Source organism: Patella vulgata, chromosome 7 (assembly GCF_932274485.2).
Source record: "Patella vulgata chromosome 7, xgPatVulg1.2, whole genome shotgun sequence".
Classification (NCBI taxonomy): domain Eukaryota; kingdom Metazoa; phylum Mollusca; class Gastropoda; family Patellidae; genus Patella; species Patella vulgata.
The window spans coordinates 3,138,018-3,156,901 of NC_065885.2; the positions used below are offsets into that span (position 1 = coordinate 3,138,018).

Below are 18,884 nucleotides of genomic sequence, written 5' to 3' on the forward strand. Positions count from 1 at the left end.
GGGTTTCTCATATCCAATATTTAAGGCAAAATAAACATTTTACCATTGGTACACGAATCGTGGACCCTAATGCGTTTCAGCTCAATTTGTAACAAGTGACACGAAGAACGAGGCTAGACATATTCCACAACTTATGTCAAACGGTGACGTCATATTCTGATCTCGACAGCATGCGCAATAAATACTGGAATGCAGACTGTAATAACCAGACGCGTGAGATTGCCATTCGATTGACACTTCTGGCGTATTTCGCCGAACATAACTGATTAGAAATTAGAGTAAAAACGGAAACGATTGAATGTAAATCAGTTTATATACATTTATATTACATTTCTATACATGTATGCCTTGAGGCCCATTTGTGTCAATTTCTAGGTCCCAAATATTAGCGATTTAGATCCTTTAAACATACATTATGAAAGAGCTAAATCTGCCTATTGAAAGTCGTTCTTTAAGGCCTAACATATTATTTAAATTATTAATTAGACATTAATTAACTTATCCAGACCATAATCAACTTTCGATGTCATCGCTAGACTGCGATCTTTATTGAATTAGGTTCCGATTTGCTGTTCGACTTCCATTCCAGATTTAATCATGAAATGGATAATCGAGACTATGTTTTTTATCGTACCGACTTTAGTAATGATGGTCGAGGCTAGGATGAAAATTCAGTCGCTAAATTGTCAGTTCAAAGTGGATTAATTTGACTGAAATTTTCAGCAAATTCCCTTTACATTATCTAGATTTTAACTATTATAGAGAGAAGTGCAGGCTTTTTATTTAATCTCCCATAATGTATCTTTAAGTATTATTATGTGTTCGCCAACTGTCAACTGTCAATAGTTAGCCTACAAAAATTTAATGCAATTGCAGCTGTGAAAACTCTCTATAAAATATCTAGTTTAGTTCAATATATTTTATGGAGTAGATAACTCCTCCCCAATATTGGAATAAATCAACGACCGTTTGGTTACCACATCTCGTATTATTTCTGACATCTCGCGCCATATTCTTTTCACTTTGTCCAATCATGTTGTCGTAATTTATCGATTAATAATTATGATACATATAAGAAATCAATATTTAGATTAACCCTGATTAGATAGTTATTCAGATGGGAATGAACAGATGTCGTCCTAATGAACAGACACCCCAATCCGAGGACATGGAAGCCTTGTTAAGGTAATAGATCCAATTCTCAGTTTATAAACATGTCAATCATCAACTAACAGCACGTGGCATGCACACAAATTGATCAAAACGACCATTAGGTTTATAACGATTTATGATTTGCTGTCGGTTAAACAAAACACACATTTAAAATCAATGGGTATTATCTAGGTGGGTATATATACATCAATATATGATATAATTTGAGTGAGAGAGAGAGAGAGAGAGAGAGAGAGAGAGAGAGAGAGAGAGAGTTTAACGTCCACTCGACACAAACTAACATTTCGGGACTAACATACATGTATGATTCAATTTTATTTTAATAATACGCTTGGGCATAGGGGTCTTTAGCAGTGGGAGGAAACCGGGTCTGATTAAAACACAGATCCAATTTCGTTTCATTTTTTATATTTCAAAATTTCGTTTTTCTTGTCTTTACAGATCCAATTTCGTTTCATTTTTTATATTTCAAAATTTCGTTTTTCTTGTCTTTACTGCACTAACCCTAACCCTAACCTAGATTTAGCCATTGAGCACAAGTGGTGTTTTCGATGTCTGCCTGTCTGTCTCCGTGATAATACACGCGCCAATAGGGCCATTCCTGGTCAAATCACCCAAAATAATGGAAAAAGTTAACCGTACCCGCTTCGATTTTTTTGAAATATTTCGTTTAGATGCTCATGCTGTCTGAACAATAAGATATTCAGGCGTTAGATTGATTGTGCTTACAGTTCCTTCCTGCGATATGGCCCATTCACTTTTTAATTTTTTAGCCAAAATGAGCGCGGCCGCCGATATTAAAGCGATTTTAGCTCAGTAAACGATTGGTCAAAATTGATGAAATGGGTAATAAAGATATATTAGTTAAGCGACAAATCTGCCTATAGGCTTCAAATGTTATATAAATTATTGTTTATACTTTTATTTACATAACAAACCAAAAATCAACTCTGTAAACCCTCGGATAGCTTGGATTTAAACAGTCGTCCATTTAATAAGTAAATTATTAAATGGCTGATCAAGCTAACATTTACCGTTGATCACTGACGTCACTACCGGAGACTGTCGTTGAAAGGACTGATAATTGAACGTACCGAGCGCATTGAGAATATTACTTGATAAACTTGTAAACCCTCGGATAGCTTGGATTTCTACAGTCGTCCATTTAATAAGTAAATTATTAAATGGTTGATCAAGCTAACATTTACCGTTAATCACTGACGTCACTACCGGAGACTGTCGTTGAAAGGACTGATAATCGAAGGTACCGAGCGCATTGAGAATGTTACTTGATAATCGAGAATATGTGGGGGGGGGGGGCCTTATCGTCTGTCAATCAAACGATCGGGAATTCTCGGAGACAGTGCGGAGACAGTTGATGTCTATTTCTAGCCCAAACTTCCAACAGTGATAACTTCGTTCAGAATAAAGTAATTTTCTCTTTCTGAACTGTTATATCAAGAATGATCATCTCTTTAGTAAAATCTTAGCTAATGTATCTCTAACATTATTTTATAGATAAATAAAAGATATTATAACTGCAGCGTTTTGATATTGTGTAGAAAACATATTGGGTTAAGTTTTTAATGAAAAGTCATCGCATGGTCACGTCGTCCACAAGGTTCGATCATGGTCAAGATAAAGATCATAATGTCATCACTCTTTAGGGTATAAACTTATTAGAAATTGCTACTTTGTGGTCGTTCCTTGTCAAATCAGTCAGTGAGGTAAACCGCACCCTCTTCAATTTTGCTGAAATTTGTTTTTTAGCAAAAATAAGCATATAAACCAAATTTGAGCAAATTTGAAGAGGGTGCGGTTTAGCCTACTGAGGGATTTAACACGGAACGACCTTAAGGTAGCAATTTCTAATAAGTACCTTTTTGTCCGTTCTCAAAGACAAACGTTTCTTTATAGGAATCCAATAGGTCAAAAGAGTGTATCATTTATTAATAATAACAATAAAAGGGAAACCAATGTTTATCCTTATGCTTTAAGGGTTTATCTTTAAAAACTACTTTAAACACATAATGCCATTTATAGCGACTTATAAAGAATTTCTTCCATTTTAATCAATTGAGAACAAATCCTGTTATGTTTACGTGTAGGTAATATCGTTAAACTTAAACCCAAAGATATTTCTATTATTAAAGAAATATTTATGTTCACTTTTGTCAATATATGGATGAAATAACTGTCATGAAGTTTGATGATGTACGAACAGTGGTAAGCTAATGTTGGAGAGAGAGAGAGAGAGAGAGAGAGATGGGGTTTAACGTCCAGTCGACACAAACTAGGTAATTTCGGGACTAACATATGGTTTAATTTTATTTCAATAATTTGCTTGCGCGTAGGGGTCTTTAGCAGTGGGAGGAAACCGGAGGACCCGGAGAAAACCCACAAAGTTGGGTCATTCAGCGAAGTGGCGTGATTTCGTATCCGCGCTTGTACGTGACAAGGAGTAGGGTCGCCTTTCCAAATTCGGTGGGTTTTTCCGGTTCCTCTGGTTTCCTCCCACTGCTGAAGACCCCTACGCGCAAGCGAATTATTGAAATAAAATTAAACCATATATTATGTTAGTCCCGAAATGACCTAGTTGTGTCGAGTGCGCGTTATACCGCATGTTTCTCGTTCCCCCTCTCAATCTCTATCTCATGTTCTCTGTATGGAGTTTAGCGTGGATCAAGCGAAAAATGGAAATGCCGATACCGGCTTTATACATGTTTTATCTCGAACGCACACCCGATACCATTTGTAGCTGTCTGACTCCATCTAAATATAAAACAGATGCGTGTAGTAAATATTATAGGAACATTTATCGGCTAATTCTTGACAATTTTATTGTTCAATACAAAGTTAAAGAGAATCGATACATAATGAATGCTAGTTTCTCAAATTCAAATTTCTCAGATGTTGACCAATAAATCAGAATTTATCCAAGAGTTATATTTGCTCTCTTCCTAGATTCTAGAGAGCCAGTCAGTTGATATTAATTCTACAAGAAAGGGCATGTGTCATGTCTAACATTTTGATATTTGTAAAGTTATCAAGAAAAATTTATGTTTTTTCGCGGATCAAAGTTACCGAACACATTGCAGTTTGTACTCTTAAGTCTTGTGCAGGTCACCGTGGTTCATACAATCATATCTAGAGTTTGGCCTTGATTTGTCATGAACCGAAAAGAATGGGTCGCTAGAAAATTTAAAGGCGTCGTTTTAAAGATTATATCGGAGCATATTTATTTATTTATCTGTTTATTTAAACGCTTCATTTTCACCGTTTCTTAGTTTCTGCCAGTGTTAATTACTTAGTTGTTACTTACTAGTACTTACTTACTTAGTTAGTAAGATGTACGTAGTTAGTTAATTACTTAGTTACTTACTTACTTACTTACTTACTTACTTCTACTTAGTTTTGGGGGTTGGATGGCCGATGGTTAGCACGCGCACGCTGTTTCATACGGTCTGTCACTGAGTCAACTGGAGGGGTTTCGATTCCCCGGTTGTACGTGACAAGGAGTAGGGGCGCCTGTCCAACCTCGTGGGTTTTCTCCGGGTCCCCCGGTTTCCTCCCACTGCTAAAGATCCTTACGCGCATCGAATTATTGAAATAAAATTAAACCATATGTTAGTCCCGAAATGACATAATTTGTGTCGAGTGGACGTTAAACCCCATTTCTTTCTCTCTCTCTCTGTACTTAGTTAGTTACTTAGTTAGTTACTTAGTTAGTTACTTAGTTACTTAGTTACTTAGTTAGTTACTTAGTTACTTAGTTAGTTACTTAGTTACTTAGTTAGTTACTTAGTTACTTAGTTAGTTACTTAGTTACTTAGTTACTTAGTTAGTTACTTAGTTAGTTACTTAGTTAGTTAGTTGTACGTAGTTAGTTACTTAGTTAGTTGTACTTAGATACTTAGTTAGTTAGTTGTACTTAGATACTTAGTTAGTTAGTTGTACTATAATACTTAGTTAGTTAGTTGTACTTAGATACTTACTTAGTTACTTGGTATAAGTTACTTAGTTAGTTACTTACTTGGTATTAGTTACTTACTAAGTTAGTTACTTACTTACTTATTTATTTGTACTTAGTTACTTGTAATAGTTACTTACTTATTTATTTATTTATTTGTACTAAGTTAGTTACTTGTACCTAGTTTCTTACTTACATATACTTAATTATTTATACCATGTTTAACTCGATACAGGTTAATTTGTGTTTAACTCGATACAGGTTAATTTATTTATTTATTCATACACTTGTTTTAACATTCGTTTTGTAGCAGTTTGAATTCAGACGAAGATGTTAAAGTGGTGTCGTCTGATGAAGAAGATAACGCAGGTGATCACGGGTTTGACGATAATGAAGCAGGTCAATTAGAAGCTGGTCTGATTGAAGTAAATACAGAAGTTAACGTAGAGGATATCGTGGAACAAGTTATAACAAATATACAGGTAACTCTGAATCATGATTCCTTCCAGAATCGCACGTAACGCTCGTATAACTTGTCCCTGGACTCTCGACTAGCATGTCCCTAGACTCTCGACTAGCATGTCCCTAGACTCTCGACTAGCATATCCCTTGATTATCGATTAGTATATCCCTGGACTTTCGAATAGCATGTATCTGGACTCTCGACTAGCATGCTCCGGACTCTAGACTAGCATATCCCTAGATTATCGATTAGTATATCCCTGAACTTTCGAATAGCATGTATCTGGACTCTCGAATAGCATGTATGTGGACTCTCGGCTAGCATGTCCCTGGACTCTCGACTCGTGTATTGATTTTAACTCGTGTTAAATCACATTAGTTAGCCTTCTGCACACAGAGATCTATCGTCTTCATAGTTCGAGAATAGATCTCTGCTCTAAATGCCGCCATATCCAAAAATTAATATACTTTTTTGAAATGCGTTTCTGCTCCGTTTCACATCTGTCAAACACACAAAGACTAAATAAACTTTTTCAATTTTATTAAATCGAAGCAGAATAGATACTTAACAAAATTCTTGAAGTATACGTCGATTTAGGACTTAAAATGTCGGTCCACTAGCTTATTGTCTGTTCTCAGGCGAGGCTAACTGTAGACAGACAGCCTGGGTTTAGTATGATTAGTTAGTTAGCATGGCAGGAACAATAAAGTCACAAAAGCATAAGACAACACCAAAATCCTGTCACCACAGTGTATTTCAGAACTATTTCGTATATATACCGATTTTGCTCATATTTGATCTGAAATAAACATGGGTTTTTGTTCTGTTTTCATAAACGTTTGCAATGTTATATCTTTGTTTTTTATTGTGACCAATTATGAATTAAACAAACAGCTATCATTGATTGTGTCTTACAGCATCAAAACACCGATATTTAATTTAATTTTTCGTGGTTCTTTCGTAATAACATCTCCTTATTTGTCTTAAAGACAATTCGGCAATTGAAAACTTTAATCGACAAAATTAAATGATTAATTACAAGTAGATGACTTTGTCTGAAAACTAATAAAATAAAACCGAGTAGGTAATTATACAGCTTACAAAGCCGTCAAATATTGGTGTTAGAATGTTTAATGTGGAAATTATGTTGGCTTTAGGCCACACCAATTTCAATTTCTGTTGTTCGGGGACGCCAGTTAAAATCCTGCCTCCATTTTCTTCAGGAAAACAAAATTTAATTTAAAAACAAAAAATAATTAGTTTTGCTCTTCTCAAAAGCTTTTAGTGTCAAATGTTTAAGTTATGAAACATGAATTGAGTGAGAAAGAGGGAGAATTGGGGTTTAACGTCCACTCGACACAAACTAGGTCATTTCGGGACTAACATGTGGTTTTAATTTATTTCAATAATTCGCTTGCGCATATGGGTCTTTAGCAGTGGGAGGAAACCGGAGGACCCGGAGAAAATCCACGAGGTTGGACAGGCGACCCTACTCCTTGTCAAGTACAACCTGGGATTCGAAACCACGCCAGTCGACTCAATGACAGATTTTATGATACATCGCGCGCACGCTAACCATTCAGCCATCCCCCCCCCCAAATGAATTGAGTTTGTCATTCGTCATTCATTGATCAAGACTGCCTTAAAGAACTAAAAAATTCAATTGGTCTGGCCTATCAACTATCTTTAATCCAGAAACACAAAACTTTGCACATAGTTTCATATTGATATATTAAAACAACAAATGTTTTATAAAGGGGTAATATTTTAATTAAAATAAGACGAATAATTTTGAGTAAATTCTTAACTTAAGTCTGAGAATGCTTTGTGAACTCGAGGCCTGAATAATACAATATTTGGGAACTATTCCCTTTATTAAAAGAAAATATCATGGTTAAAATTGGAAAATTATCAAAGTCAAAATAGTAAAAATGGTCTTGTTCGAGATTTTTCACTTGAAAATATCACATAACACAAAATTACTACATCAGTATAAAAACAAAAATTGCTTGACAAAATTAAAAATGTAAAAATCTAGTTATGTTTTTTCACTTTCTACTTTTCAAATTCACTGCAACTTTTTCATCTTTGTATTTTCAACTATCTGAATGTCTCCATTGTATTTTCAACCACCAAAATGTTTCCAATCGAATGACAGAGGGCGTGGTTCCAGGTCCAGTCTAAGTTGACGTCCTAAGACGTCAGTATTTATCGTCTCGGCTAAAGATAATTATTGATAATTTTTGTTTAATGAGTTATATCATCGAAACTTGAGGTTGACTAGATCTTTGACAAAACATCGGCATGAATGGGGAGCCACGGTGGCTAAGTGAGTAAGACGCTGGCTCGCTAGCCTGGAGGTCGTGGGTTCGATCCCGGTGTTGCCCGAGCAAGATTATGGGGATTCTCCTGCGTGGTTTCCCCATGTCAGTTTAGGACGGAGGGTCTGACAAGGACAACTGTCCAGTCGTTCAGATGGTACAAAAAACGGAGGTCCCGTGTACAATTAGCGTGCACGTAAAAGATTCCTTGGTAGTTGGAATTCAATATAAGAGTAGACCGTAGCGCCGCTGTCCGGGCAAAATTTCCCTCATAGCACATTGTATGGTGTATGCCCTTTTTCATTAGCTCAGTCGGGGCAGATCACTAGGATGTTAAACCCCATTTCATTTCAGAATGAATGTGAGCGGATTGATGTCATTATTATTATCCGAAATAAGTGAAACTACAGAAAAGGTGTCTGACTGCCTTCCTAATTAAGAAAAGCTTTTCAGTTATTAGATGATGCCATGTTTCGACCAGTCTGAATGAAAATCTATATTTCGTTTCGTTTTTTTATACTTTCGATGGCCTCTACTACATGACGATCTGACCAGTTGTACTGGAAGTTCGCGTCAGGGGTCGCACGAGAGGCTTTTGACCCCATGACTTCCGACATTTGATTAACCAATCAGCATTGATGTTTCGAGTGGGTTACCCACAGTTCCGTGCAACTCATACCAGAAACTCACCGTAACAGACCGTTTCATTGGCTAATCCCTCACATCATCCAGAACGCCTGTTAGATAACAACTCTTCCAGATTCTAGTTTAGTAAAGACAAGTAAAACGAAATTTTGAACTATAAAAAACGAAACGAAACAGGTTCAGATTGTGTTTCGTAAGGAATAGTTAAGTCGCCACGGTTATTTATTCCGCAAGAACAGTTACAATATTTAGTTGATAACAACTTTAAATTAGCTGAAATTGCAAATTTCAACAGCGTTCCCAAATGTACCATTTGTAGACGTCTCCATAGCTGCCCCTAACTTTACAGTGAATTTTAAAAGGCGATAAGATTCAAATCTGTTTAAAAAATGGTGGTATTCGATGAAATCGAGGGTTGATTATCGTCTTTTCATGTTAATAAATGTCTAATTAATAGTTTAGCATTTAAGGCCTATAAAGATAGGCCTGCTATAGGTAGATTTAGCTCTAGCATATATTTAATAAGAACCCACGGACGTATTTTTCGGTGAATTTTTATCACATTGTTGGCCGTTGTGTTTTCCTTCTTTTTAACTTTACACAGTTATATAAGTTTTGGCCGTTTTGGAAAAACGCCGTTTCGTCTATATTCCTTTTAAACAAGCCGTTTCGGTGTTTACGTTTCGCTGAACCTCTTTGATGCGTCTCTATTTATTCGATCGAATCCAAGCCTGCAGATTATCTATCGTTGCGATCTTGATTTTGATTTCTTTAATAATCAATTTATGTAGGCTCCTACATTCTAGCTTAGATTAACACAATTTTCTGAAAAATGGAAATGGCGTTCGTGGCTTTAAGGAGAGCATGAAATCTTTGAATCATTAATAAATGATATCAACAAGAGTATGACGTTGGCGGGACTATAAAGTTAATGAGAGTATGAACTTAATTAATGGTTTTTAATGAGGGCATGAAATAACAAATGATATTAATGGGGGCATGACCTGAATGTGGCGTTCACGTAACATAAAAGGGTACTTCATTCGCCTTGCTATCCGATAAATCAGTGCATTGCGACCTTGAAATAAACTACTTAGAGCACCTTTGTTCATGTCATTGACCCTAATGAGCTTCTCCGTATCTTGTAATTGATTAACGCTAATGGTATTCCGTAGTAATGTGATATTTACAAGTGAAACATCTCGAAAATGGCGATGGCGATTTTTGCCATTTTAACTATGATAACTATGCAATTTTAACCATGATATGACAACTCTTCGGCTACATATATTCTCGATATCACTACGACCTACTCATATTCCAACTGCCAAGGGATCTTTTACGTGCACGTCAGTTTGTACACGGGCCTCGGATTTCGTCTTATCCGAACGACTATACATTGTTCATTACCAATGGGTTTCGAATCCCCGGTTGTACGTGACAAGGAGTAGTGTCGCCTGTCCAACCTCGTGGGGTTTCTCTGGGTCCTCCGGTTTCCTCCCACTGCTAAAGACCCCTACGCGCAAGCGAATTATTGAAATAAAATTAAACCATATGTTAGTCCCGAAATGACCTAGTTTGTGTCGAGTGGACGTTAAACCCCATTCTCTCTCCCATTACCAATGTAACGTCCACTCGACACAAACTAGGTCATTTCGGGATCAACACATGGTTCAATTTTATTTCGGTAATTCGAGAGGACCGAGAGAAAACCCAAGAGGTTGGATAGGCAACCCTACTCCTTGTCATCTACAACCGGGGAACCTCATGGACGAGCCTATGTCTTACTCGGTGTTAAACTATTCTTCAGAAAGATGACGACTACGATGATGTTTATGAACATATATCAATCCAACCCTTGACAAATAGACGATTATTACAATTAATGAAACCTGCCAGAAATTGTCCATCATCACCGATTCACAGTACAGCATCCACAGAAACAAGTTATACACCAGATCAAGATGTAGAGGTAAATATCTCTATTGATAACCCGGGGGTGGAGGTGGGAGTGGGGCATGGGTAATACTTGCTCCTTCAGATCAAGATGTAGAGGTAAATATCTCTATCGGTAACCCGGGGGTTGTAATACTTGCTCGTTTTAGAGGGTGGGGACAGAAAGATTGTTGAACCGGGCATCCATTTCACCGATGGTGGGGATAGATGGAGTGTTGAACCGGGGCGTCCAATTCACCGAGGGTCGGATAGATGGAGTGTTGAACCGGAGTATCCATTTTGCGGAGTTGCGGAGGGGAGGGGGTGTTTCGTGGTGTTTTGAAATTGGAATTATCGCTGTACATAATGTTACCTTAAGCCTAGCTCGCAACCCGCCGCACGTGTTACCACGGGCAGTCTACGGCGGAAAGTTTAACAAGCCCGTGCGTGAGATTTATGTGTCACTTGCGTGCGTTCGGCCCCGTAGAAGATCATACACTGGCTGTGATCCTGCACATGCAAAAGTTTCACCCGGTTTCTTGCGGCTGGGCTGCGAGCTTCCAAACCCAACGATCCGTCCGTGTCAAACCGCGTACGGCGAGTTTTGTGGGCAATCCCTTAATTTGAATGAAAACTTGATTTCATGTGTGTTTTTACATATCTAGAATCCCCCCCCCCACGCCCTTTCTCAGATTTATAAGTACTATATTTATAGTCCCTATACTTCGGATCATAAATTCAAGGAGTTTGTTCTAGGCATCACCAAACGTGTGCACGGCTTTGTCCAGATGGCTATACTAATATTTATGATTGTCGTTTGTTTGTCTGTCTGTCTGTATGTCTGTTCAGGACTGTCTCGAGGCTGAAATTTGGGGTAGCTCGGACCAGGGAGTAACATAGGCCTGGTAACTCTGGACTACAACTTCCGGTTTTAGAGTTATGCTACTTTCAGTTCATGGCTATATGCGTTCTATGCCGGGTCAATCGCTAGTTTTATTATATATCAATCAATGTGGTTATAAAACAAATCAATGGCCATTAATTACATATTTTATGATCGGTGAGATAAGATCGCGTCCTTGTTTTACAATCACTGGCTCTCTAAATAAATACTCCAGATATTACATGTACAAAATATCAAAAAGAAATGAAATCGATTTTAATGTCCTATTTTTCTGCAAAGGCCGCAGAGAGAGAGAGAGTGAGAGAGAGAGGGGGAGAGAGAGAGAGAGGGGGGGAGAGAGTGTCTGTGTTAACGTTCACTCGATACAAACTTCGGGTCCAACACCGTAACATGGTACAATTCATTTAAAAGAGAGAGAGAGAGAGAGAGAGGGGGGGGGGGTTGATGTCCACTACATGCCAAATAGGTCATTCCGGGACTAACACTTGGTTCAATTTTATTTCAATAATACACTTACGGGTAGGAGTCTCTAGCGGTGGGCGGAAACGGGAGGACCCGGGGAAATCCCACGAGGCTGTGTGATACTACGGGGACAGATGTGACTATCTAAGCACGTTGTGCATAATTATTTCAATGATGAATTATTCAACTGCTGTAACTAGGTTTATATATCGAATACAACATCCATAATACAAGGGTTACAATATATGTATAGCATACCACTGAATCTATGATAGAATATCAGGAATTATTATAATATCTATGGTCTGAGTTTAACATCCTTTATAACTCAGACCTAATGGCTGAAACGTAGCAAGAGCCACATACTACTTGATAGTTCTAGATGATGTTCTTCCTAGGATCTCATATCCTAGCCTCTAAGTCGAGGAGGCTATGATGTTCCCCTCTCGGACCGCTCTATGATGTCTGGTGTGAAATGAAACTCACTCTTTCTTATATGTAAAGTGTAAACGCATTATTTATGAAGGCAGGACAATTACCATTTTTGGGTTATTGTTTCATATGGGCACCGTTTTACGTCAACATTATTCTATTTAATTGGTTAATCTGTGCTCGAGATGGCTGGACGATAGTACCCTACTTCCAGCAATTGCTGGTGACATAACTGTCTGTAACTTAGTCTAGGAAAGTTGAATCTTGAACAATACCTACTTAGCCCATTTCTCGTTGTCAACCAATTGTTTAACTTCTTCAATATATTAAGCAGAGCATCTTTCATAGAACTAAAATAACCTCTATAGTATTACAGCTGGACAGGCGACTCTAATCCTTGTCACGTACAACTAGGGAATCGAAACCACGCCAGTTGACTCAATGACAGATCTTATGATGCAACGCGCACGCGCTAACCATTCGACCATCCACTCCCACCCTTCACGCTAATGAAAACCTGCACATGCCATGCAATTGCTACGAGGGGCGTTATGCCTAGTTGGGGATCATGGCATTTAGGGCGTGGAAAACCACACCCACCACCAGAAACCCGGCAGACTTACATTCTGATGATACCAGATACACATACATTGATACCATATAGGAGAAAATTGGTACACTTTTCAGCTAGGTTTCCCCCCCTTGGCTCCCGGTCTATACTGCTGACCCGTGGGCTCCCACATGGTCAACTCTGTGTCGATTGTACTTTACTTCAGCTGAAATTAGATATCAGATTAGGCCATAGCGCCGATGTCTGGGCAGAAGTTGCGTCATAGCGCACTGTATGGAGTAAGCCCGCCTTTAAAGCCTCAATACCACCCTTGTTGTAACTGAATAATATGTCCCAATCTTTATTCTAGTCAACAAATTGTACTATTTTACAATATTCCAATTAATTGATGATACAAATTTCATCTTAACACACCTAATTTAAAAAATTGGAAAAATTCAACTAAAGGCGTTTTTGTGAGTCGATTTGATTAGGTTTTGATTTGCTAGTACGATTTGGTATGATTTCGATTTGATTAGCTATGGTCCACAAATGTGAAATTTGATAATTACGATTTGGTAAGATGGCTGCCATCAGGGACACCGATCAGAAAAAAAAATGTCTCTGCTAACATGACGAGGGGGCGTGTGTTTCACGTGTAGTCCAAGTTACCTACAGATTACAATGACACTGCTGGCACCCAGAGGGCCTAAAATTGCTTAGAGCCAGAGGTGATCTAATATTCTTGTGGACTATAAAGTTAACATTAAAGGAGCTTAATCGCTAACATTTGGGACCTAGAAATTGACAAAAGTGGGTCGCAATGCATATAATACTGTAATATGAATGTATATAAACTGATTTACATTCAATGGTTTCCGTTTTTACTTCAATTTCAAATCCGTTATGTTCGGCGAAATAAGCCAGCAGTCTCAAGCGAGTGCAAATTTCTAGCGTCACGTCTGGTTATTCCAGTTTACATACGCCGTTTGATTTGGTGCAATGTGTCTAGCCTCGTCCCTCGAGTCTCTTGATACAACTAGGGCTGAAGCGCATTATGGTACACGATTCGTGTACCAATGGTAAAATGTTTATTTTGTCTTAAATATTGGATATCAAAAGCCCATCTTTTCCCGTTAAGTTTACAACATGAATGTTGATATAATTTGACAAATAAATCGTGTTTTCAGTGTTGAAGATTTTGGATGATATTGAGTTAGAGACTTAGCTACTTTAAACACATCAAATGCGTTTTAAAAAAACATTTTTTATGGAGAAAAACAACAATAAGCATTAAAAATTACTTGCGATGTCGAACATTCCGCCATTTTGAAAACGTCAAATCTAATCGCCTAAACACCTCCTGGGACGATTAGGTCGATTTGCCTAATCAGTTGAGTTAAATCGTCTCACAAATGTAACGATTAGCATAATCAACTTGCTTCACAAATGCGTATAATAGCTAATCGGTCTAATCTAATCGGTTCACAAAAACGCCTAATGTAATTTGAAAAGCCTAACGTAAACCTTTTCAAATGTGACTTGGATTTAAAAATATTTTCTAACCCTCTGGACAAGTAAAATAGGATGTACTGGATAATGTACACAACAGGTAGGATACTAACACATCTAGTACTTAGAATAAGGCTATTTTGTATTTTCTGGAGCTGTCAAGCCAGCAAGAGTGTTATTGTCCCTTTAATAGCCAGGTAGGTGCATAACAGTAGGACGTTAAACCCTATTGCACTTGATTTAAAAAGGTTATTATCCTACTGACAGTTGGACTTGGCTTTAAATACAAGATTTTATTAATAGCCAGGTAGGTGCATAACAGTAGGACGTTAAACCCTATTGCACTTGATTTAAAAAGGTTATTATCCTACTGACAGTTAACTTGGCTTTAAATACAGAATTTTATTATACACCCAATATAAATGTTTAATCTATGCTTCACCCACGAGTCAGTGGTTTGATTGCATGATGAGCTTAATGTATGTCATTGTAGATTATTTCTCTACTATAACAGATAATCTGTAAACCTCTAGTGTATAGATAATTCACAGTTTATTGTAATATATTTCTAAACTGTCGTATTTTAAATACTCCATAATTTATAATTTATGAGGTTGCCTTTCCTATTATTTTTAGCCATAGAGCCCCTGTCTATTATTTCACGATCCTTTAAACGCTTACGTAATATTTAATATTCGATTTGATCTTATACAAATTGTACCTGTCAACATCCACGGTACAGGTTGGACAGGTAATGGATTTAAAATCTCTTAAGATAAAACGAGTATTTAGTAAATGATGTTTTATCACGCGATTGATCCTATATGACGTGGTATACACAAATCTATGACGTGTTACACAGTACAGGTTTATAAGTCTTTATAGTAGAGCGGCTATGGAATGATTTGCAATAAATCCCTTCACTTCTTGAGAGAGAGAGAGGGAGAGAGAGAGAGAAGGGGTGGGTAACGTCCACTCGACACAAATCAGGTCATTTCGTTACTAACATATGGTTCAATTTTATTTCAAAATTTCGTATGCACGTAGGGGTCTTTAGCAGTGGGAGGAGACAGACAGGTGACCCTACTCCTTATCACGTACAAGTGGGGTATCGAAACCACACCCGTAGACTCAATGACAGATCTTATGATACAACGCGCATGCGCTAACCATTCGGTCACCCCATACCCCGTTCATGAGTAAAGCATGAAATAGGGAGCACAAGGAATAGACGACAAAAAGGGGCCGGCATAGTGGTTGCCATCTTGAACCTTAACGGTCTCTCCACTCTTAGAATCTGCCTGGTGTCACAGCCATTAATTATTCTATTGGCTACTTATGATGTAACTTATCATGTGATTGGTCACTCATGCCAAATATGAAATGGTAACTTTCCGATCAAATGCGTTTAGACATAGAATCTATTCTTGAACTTACACCCCTTTTCCTGTTATTCTCACAATATTTCACAACCAATTTAATTTACGTTTTAATTAAACTCATATCATAGCTAATATACTGACAATGGAGAATACAAATAAAACAAATGTATTTATCAAATTATAACTCATGTCCTCTGGTGCACTTATATTCGTCTAATACAATTTCGCATAAATTATCAAATAGTATTACATAACGTAGTGATCCCGTGTTCGATCCCTGCTTTGGCCGAGAAAGTTTACCGGGATTTTCCGGCGAGGGACTGGCAAGGGACAATGTGTAGTTTTTCGGATGGGACGAAAAACAGAGGTCCCGTGTAGACATTGGCGTCCACATAAAAGAACCCTTGGCAGTTGGAATTCGAAATAAGAGTAGACGATAGCGCCGCTGTCCGGGCAAAATTTCCCTCGTAGCAATATTAATAATATTATGAATACCAGATACTTGTCATTATCTATAGAAATGAAATGGGGTTTAACGTCACTTTTTTTCTGCTCCAACCGGGCTATAGAAGACAGGACATACGTCATGCAGTGTGATGTGTGAAAATGGGCATTTCCGCCTACCCGTTGTCGAATTCCAGCTGTCAAGGATTCCAACGATGAAAGGACTGGAGTCTTAATTGTTGATTTAAATGTCAAAATGTCCATACAAATTTCACGGCGAATTGTGGCGATGAATTGTCATAGCGAAATTAGGAAAACTGTAGAGTTAAGCCCCACTACATCAAGAAATTTACAATACTGGGGCCTGTTTCACGAAATTTAACTAAGATAAAATCACAATTTTAGTAATTTAATTGGATAATATTAGATTGATTTTTAGTGCTTAGCCAATCAAACTTGAAGTATCTACTAAAATTTGTATCTTATCTTTAGTTAAGATTTCGAGAAAGAGGGCCTTGGTTCTTTGCACATGGCACAGATGAGTCAAGCTTTGTATTTGTGACCAATGCATTGGCCATCAGCGACAGAGGACCTGGCAAGCGACAATGTATATTTGTTCGGATTGGACAATAAAAAACCGAGGTCCCGTGTACACATTGGCAGGCATCGATATTTCCGCGCACATCCGCACGGCGTGCGCAGGCACAATTGCTTTAAAAAAAAATTTGCAGGCACATTTTTAAAGATGTAGCCACCTCGGCGGCGCCTGCGCCCGGCACTATTTTTTGCCGGCCAGCACAAAGAAAAAATCGAAGAAAGCCGCCCAGTCGTATTTAAACCCCCTCGTCCTTCTCTGTACACAAACTCGGCGCTCAAAAATTACCACGGCAATTAAACGGCAAAGCCATGGTAAAAGCCGATGTACGCAAACCATGTCTGTCACGGCATAATTTATTTTTGTGTGCCGTAGTAGACCCTATCATCCCAAATTAGTTTAAAGAAAGATGTATTGGTATTTTGTTTATTTATACTTAGAAGATGTGTAGGCCTAGGTCTATTCATTTTACAATTATTCTACGGTCTTTATATTTGTTTATTTGCCGTAAATAGGTCACCCAGACCAATTTACGGCACTCCAATGTTACAGGTTTGAATGTCGTAATTGTCCAACACGTGCCTGCAAATTTTCATGATGCTTCTTATTTTATTTCTTACCTGTGTTGACCGTGGATTTGCTACGGCCCGAGAGTAGGACTAGGAGGACGATGAGAGCTTTCTCAGTTTCTGCCTGACCTGATTCTCATTCCACCGTAATAATAATAATATTCGTGAGACACGTACAACAACTTTACAAACAAGTCAAATAATACAACGTGTTTTAATTATCAATATCTACCTGTTGTCATAATTCGTTGCATCACTGACGCCGGAAAATCTGAATGAACCTTCTCGGCCAATGTAGGGATCGAACACCTGACCTCCAGGCTAGCGCCTTACCCACTTAGCCACCGTGACTCCCGAACTCAAAATAAGAGTAGACCGCAGTAAATTTACCCTCATAGCACACTGAACGACGCATGGCCGTCTTCATTAGCCAAGTCGGTGCTGAAGTTCAGCAGCTGAACTGAATAACCAGATATCTTGGAATTTCTGTTTTGTACGGTTGCTTTTGCACGTTTTAGAAGTTAATAGTTTGAATTTGTTATTCTTTATTACAGCCTGAAGTTTTATCAGACAGCCAACAGAGGGAGATGATTAAAATGGCCCTGAATCAAAGACGGAGTAGCTTTCAACTTCATTTGTCTTCTTTGGTTACAGAGAGCAGAAATGAACGAATAGCCGAATGGTTTAAAACAAGTACCCCAGAAGATGAAGGTCCTTTTCTCTTAGAAGAAATACGTGACTTCTCAAATTCAGTTTAATTGAAGATAACAAATAAACAAAACGGTGTTGAAGCGGGGCCACTATCAACGAGAAGCAAGGTTCTCCGCAGGTCGAAACCGTGCACAACAGCAAGGGCCGCCTTCGGTTCGTTCAAATATTTAACCATGGTTCAAGTAAGTCTCTACCATGAGCACCCGAACTTGAAATGATTAGACTAAGGTCGTGACCATGGTTGACCCACCTTTCGAGGTCGGCTGAGGCGGGTCAAGTCAAATTAAAAGTGGTGGCCCGCGACAAAACATATGTTGTGTTGGAATTGTTATTTTAACGCATACTACCAGAACCTGCGAGTTATTTAAATTCATATAGGCCTAACACATTTAAGTAGTTGCCATCTTATATAGAGTGGATAATCATGTTTTGTCAATCAATTCGATGTCAGATTGAAATTGTGAAAGTGACAGTATTATAGTAAAATATATTTCATCCATTTGTGAATTTTATTTGGAAAAACAGCAACACCAACAAACGATTTTCTTCATTAAATATATCAGTTTGATAAACATTGTAAGTATAAATCATATAACGGTAAATAAATAAACTCTGGATATTTGGATGGTTTGTTTATTTTATTGTCTGGGGATAACACAGTCACTAACTCAGCTGTGAATACATTTCTTGAAATCGTCATTATCATATTCTACCTCTAGTACAGAAACATAGTTAGAAACTTTTGACAAACGTTCCGGGAATTTGTCTCCAAAGAATGATGTGGTCATATCAAAGTTTTCGGTAAGCAAACTTGCG

At 37.9% G+C, this 18,884-nt stretch overlaps 1 long non-coding RNA gene across 1 annotated transcript; it reads left to right on the top strand.

Moving 5' to 3' along the window:
* The first annotated feature begins 1,121 nt into the window (after positions 1–1,121).
* Positions 1,122–18,679, top strand: LOC130013650 (uncharacterized). Its single transcript, XR_008788862.1, has 4 exons — positions 1,122–1,185; positions 5,454–5,625; positions 10,383–10,544; positions 17,912–18,679. It is a non-coding gene; the product is annotated as an uncharacterized LOC130013650 (long non-coding RNA).
* The last annotated feature ends 205 nt before the right edge of the window (positions 18,680–18,884 follow it).